The sequence below is a fragment of the Diadema antillarum genome, unplaced genomic scaffold (genome assembly GCF_040938485.1).
Source record: "Diadema antillarum isolate AM-2024a unplaced genomic scaffold, OU_Dant_1.0 seq00002182_RagTag, whole genome shotgun sequence".
NCBI classification, from domain to species: Eukaryota; Metazoa; Echinodermata; class Echinoidea; order Diadematoida; family Diadematidae; genus Diadema; species Diadema antillarum.
Genome location: NW_027272819.1, coordinates 235,036 through 240,978, shown reverse-complemented (window position 1 = coordinate 240,978; position 5,943 = coordinate 235,036).

Sequence of the window (5,943 nt, the reverse complement as noted above, 5' to 3'; positions counted from 1 at the left end):
ACATGAATGTTTTATTAATATTTCATGATGGATTGCCCGAGTGCACGTCATGAGACCGACACCCACGAGTCATGCAGCCCACAAGTTATACAGCTCACAAGTCCTCCAGCCCACGAGTCATAGAGCCCACAAGTCATACAGCCCACCAGTTATACAGCCCACGAGTTCGACACTGAGCAAATAAAGCCCACGAGTTCGACATCAAGTATAATAAGCCCAGGAATTATACGGCTCACGAGACCGACACTACGCACAGAAGGCTCATGAGACCGACACTAGGCAAACAAAGCCCACGAGACCGACACTACACTTAAAAGGCCCACGAGACCGACATTACGCAAAAGAGGTCCACGAGACCGACACTAAAGGTGCGATCACACATCGCCGGTTTAGATGGCGGTTCATGGCGGTTTTCAAACCGCCGTGAACCGTGTCCCAATGATGGCGGAAAGCACTTTGACTACGTTCTCAACACGATCTGAACATGGAGCAAACGCGGATTGACGCGGTAGTAACACGGATCTCCCCGGAAGGTGGAGGAGTCCATACCAAGCCCGTGTATTTGGATGCAATCAGAGCCCTTTCACTTGTCCTCAATGGGTTTCAACAAGGAGCGTTTTGCTTTGTTAGGTAAACGCAATTTTAAAGAAAATATGAATCGTTGTAGCCCCCTATGTTTTACAGATTGATATTAGTGATGCAACAAGCAATTATCTTCACGTTTCAACGTGCTTTCTCTCTTTCTCTTTTGATTTTTAAAATATCTGTATTAACTGTCATTAAAAGACATACATATCAAAGCAGAATCCAACATAGTTTCCGAAGTTTCCTGTTCATTTGCAGGTTTATTCATCAAGTGACGTACGAGTACTTGCTTGTTTCAACATCTCTCTTTTTCATTTAGTGTGCACATAGTTATTTCGCGTATTGAATTTAAGATCTTGTTGCTTGTTTATCCATGTTTTCACAAAATTGCTCCTTCTTACCTTTCAGTGCTCCTTGTGAAATATGAGCCTATGAGAGTTCCTAAATCGTAAGGGGAATCTGTATGTGATACCCTCGATCCATTACAACAAACTACTATGGCAAACGTAGTTTACGCCGCTCCAGGACCTTGGAACAGCAGTCCAAGAGATAAAACATGCAAGTTCCATCAATAAGTCCAAAATGTTTTTAAAAACCTATCTGTTAAAATAGTAACATAGTGTTTGTAGATGATGATTAGAGGAGCATGTTGCTGTTTCTGGAATTACCTTTTCCTGTTTATCTTTTGTTCCCCCTCTAAAGCGCATAGAGACCTTGCCAAAGGTATATGCGCTTTATTAGAGCGGCAATGATGATAATATAATAATAATAATAATACCTTTAACAACAGTCAATAAAAAGACATTTATGTATATTATACATTATCAAACAAGCATATACAGTATGTGTGCATAGTTTCCTCTTTACTTACAGGTTCACGTAACATAATAATGGTGTCTTTTTTTTTTCAATTTTCAACATTGCATTTCCCTCTACTCTCTTAAGTTTCAACATAATATTTTTATCTGTATCAACATAACATATTTACATAAGTCTTCTGTGTATAACTCATCAGGTTCACGTGGCTGGCCATCTTAAAAGCTGTTAAGCTGAAGTAAAATTATGAAGTTACCAGTTAATGAAAATGATGGTTTTGATGTAAATAAGGTAATTCAACATACCTAACAACTTTTTGAACATTAAACTTTATTTGTTACTGTATATGTGTTAAAGAAGTATAAGGAAACTATAACATTCAATATATTTACCCGATCTTGAATTATGAATTCATCTTTGCTTTTTTCTCCATTCTTATTGCTCTGCCGCAAAGTGTCGCCGGAGCCATTATTCTCTTTTAAGTTCATTGTTTCTTTTCGCTTGAAAATTATGGCGGTGTTAACACGGTATTATCACGGATCTTGAGGTGCAAACACGGAGGATGCCGTTCTTTACACGATGAACGGCGATGTGAACACGGTCCATTTCAAACCGCCAAGACCGCCACGAAAAATTAAACATGTTCAATTTTTCTGGCGGTTCTCGCGGTTCATGGCGGATGAGTGACGGATGACCACGGTTTGTGTACGGTGTAAACACGGTCTTTGGCGGAGCACGGCGATTTGCTGAACCGCCATGAACCGCCGTCTAAACCGGCGATGTGAGATTGCATCTTAAAGGGCAAGTTCACCTTCATAAACATAAGGATTGAGAGAATGTAGCAATATCAGTAGACCACATCATTGAAAGTTTGAGGAAAATCGGACAATCCGTTCAAAAGTTATGAATTTTTGAAGTTTTTGTGCAGTAACCGCTGGATGAGAAGACTACTGCAGTGTACGATGTCACATGCGTACAACAATATAAGGAAAATATAAAGAGAATTTTACAAAATTTCATGTTTTGAAAAAAGGTACACATTCCCCCGACTCGTTACCGACAAATGTTATGGGTAATATTATTCCCCCTGCATTTAGGAAGAGGCAAGTCAAGTGCTCTTTTATTGTGCGAAAAAAGTGAAAAAATGTTGAATTTTCTTTACATTTTCTTTATACTGTTGTACGCATATGACTCACAAGCTGTAGTAGTCTCCTCATCCAGCGGTTCCAACACAAAAATTTTAAAAATTCATAACTTTTGCATCGATTGCCCAATTTTCCTCAAACTTTCACTGATGTGTTATACTAATATTGCTGCATTCTCTCAATCCTTATGTTTATGAAGGCGAACTTGTCCTTTAAGCAAGAAGGCCCACGAGACCGACAGGAGGAACATCGCCACCTATAGACCAATAAATTGTATAGGGTGTCCTGATAATGGCATAAGGAAGATATGAGAGATGGAAAAGAAGAGTTGCCAGGGTGTTACCCCTTCAGTTGCCCCCCCCCCCCCCCCGGAAATGATCAGGATCTTTAATTGTGTTTGCGTGGGTGTGTGTTTGTGAAAAAAGTTAACAAAATTCAGTAAAAGCGTGCAACAGATCTTTCCACATTAACTAAAGATGCCAAGACACCCTCGTTTGCATGTTAACCCTTTGACCTCTTTTATATATTCCTACTCCCAGCCCCCCCAAATAAAAGAGAGAAAGAGAGAGAGAAAGAGATCTGCCTTTGGTGATTGTTATTATATTCTAGTGGGAGGCATTTTATAGAGTAAAAATCGGCATGATTCGAGTATCCTTATGATTTGAATAGAGAAAAAACGGCTTGTAAGAAAAATTGTTAGTGCAATTCAATCTAATCTGTATAAACAAAGTGGCTACCAAAATCATTACGTTTTTATTCTTGTAGGTGGTTGCTTGTGGAAAACTCGTCACAGAACTGGCAAATTAACATCACTTGAATTACATGATGAGAAGGTGGAGCTGCAGACAAGAATTTAATACAAGTCAACGAATTAGGAAGAAAATAAAGCATATACATTTTGTTTAATGCAAATACAATACATTGAATTGATGAGAGATAAGTGGTCTTTAATAGCTATACTTCACGGATTTTGGGATCTTATGAGATTCTGTTGTACTATGATGTTAATCTGCATTGGCTCGAAAAATCAGATTATCAAGGAAAAAAATATCACGAAATGTGATGGCAGTAAATGATTAAAAAATGACAATTTCTCTTATAGGTCCTATATAATATATACATATTCGATTCGGATTCGGAAAAAAAAAGATGCATCCATGAAAACAGCTATTGTATTTCACGAAAAATTTACTGTTTTGGAGGAGAATAACACAAGCCACAAATCGAGGTGACTCCCTGCGATATGAAACGTTTTAATCAGTTGAATTACATACATTATAGTTACAGAAAAAATTACAAATAGATCTTACTCCAAAACGTCTAAGCACGGGGGTAGGATATCTAATATAGCCTAAGAAAATAGTGAATAGAGAAAGAGAAGAGGTAAAAAGTACATCCTGTCCATCTTCTAGCTAAAAACTAGGAAAGCCTATTAAAAGTAGCACGGTGGCATTATCAAAGCTCTAAAATTAATCCATACATCGTTCTTGTCCTCTTTTATCAATTCATTTGACCATGTGTTTTTTGTCTTCCCCCCTTTTTTTTTTGGGGGGGGGGGCATGAAGAATGCAATTTTATTTTTCTAATTGATAACAATGTCGCTCCCTGACATACCTGCCCCCTGGAAGTATGTTGAAATACATTTGATGTCGGTTCATTATGTAGATGGTTACCATCTTTCACTTGATAGCGTGACGAAATTGCATCCGCCAGTATGTTATTTTTCCGTTCATGGAACACCCTGTACAGGTAATTGACATGTAGATGGCGCTGTTTATCTTGTCGGTCTCGTGGGCCTTCTTTGCCTACTGTCGGTCTCGAGGGCTTTCTTTGCTTAGTGTCGGGTCTCGTGAGCCTTTTTCTTTGCTTAGTGTCGGTCTCGTGGGCCTTCTTTGCCTACTGTGGCTCTCGTGGGGCTTTCTTTGCTTAGTGTCGGTCTCGTGAGCCTTTATTGCTTAGTGTCGGTCTCGTGGGCTGTATGACTCCTGAGCCGTATAACTCATGGGCTGTATGACTCATGGACCTTTTATTGATGTCGGTCTCGTGGACCGTATGACTCGTGGGTGTCGGTCTCGTGGGATGACCCCGATTGCCCGGGGCACTGCTAGTCTGAATTCATGGTGAAAGGTAAAATGCATGCACATGAAAAAAATATAAGCACATGTTTTCATGTGCTTGCATACACTCATTATAGGATGAATAAAGACCAGCTATGAAAGTGGAATTTCTCATGAATATGTAATAGACCATTCCAATCCTGGCCATTGTTCACGACCATTGTCACGGTGTTAACCATACACTCCCATATACACCAATTGACCCGTGTGCAAAATTATAATTTTGTATACAGAGGGTTGAAAAACAGAGCAAAATCTGAAAACTTAGAACTAAATCTTGAATTCAATGAAACTGATTTATGCTATCATATTTTAATTACCGCCAACAAAATTGTACACTATTCAGCTATTGCTCTTATCAATGTCAGTGTTATCTGATATATAGTTTTTGAACTATTAAGGATCAAAAGTGGGAAATGTTTTTTTGTAACACCTAGTATGAATACAGTGCTAATCAGGGCAAGTTCATTGATATTTTGACATTTGACCTTGTCCGACCTCTCCCATTTCGAACCTGACCGGGACCTTTAGGTAATTTACATGTGGTGTGAGTTTCATGGTCATAGTAAAAGCCGTGGAAAATTAGAAAGGGTACTCCAAATCATTGACGCCGACGACGACGACGGAAAAGTGATCCTTATGTCTAACTTAAGCTACGCGGGAGAGACTATACTAACTGATCAGAGGCTTTTTGCACTTTGCTAGCAAAAGAAAAACTACTGATCAGCGGTTTTCACTTTACAAGAAAAAATATAAGAATTTGATCATTGCTTCTAACTTTGCGCGAACAACGCAAAAAACTACTGAGCAAAGAAAGACGCTCTGATCAGTAGTATAAATTATACTTTGCCCGAGCAATAAGAAAAAAAAAAACCCAACAACCTCTGAACAGCAATGAAACGGAGTTGAAACTGCTAATCAAAGGTTTCGCGCCGTAGGTGCAGATTAACAAACAAACAAACAAACAAACAAAACCTATTAATCAGAGGTTTTCCTTTACTCGTGCAGAGTGGAGACCTCTTATCAGTAGTTTTCTGTTGTTTGCACAGAGCAAACACCTCGTGATCAGTAGTTTGATATCTCCTACTTTTACAACACATGGCGTTCCATACCTACCCATCCGCACTAAACTCAGAAGCTCTGTGGGATGAGAACCATAAAGACCTGCGCCCTTCGTCAAAAGTAGCAGATTGTCTTTGCACATCTCAACAAGAAGTATCGTCGTTCATCGAGGTCGCCTCCACCAACCTCATTATCAGTTTACAAAATACTGCGAGCAG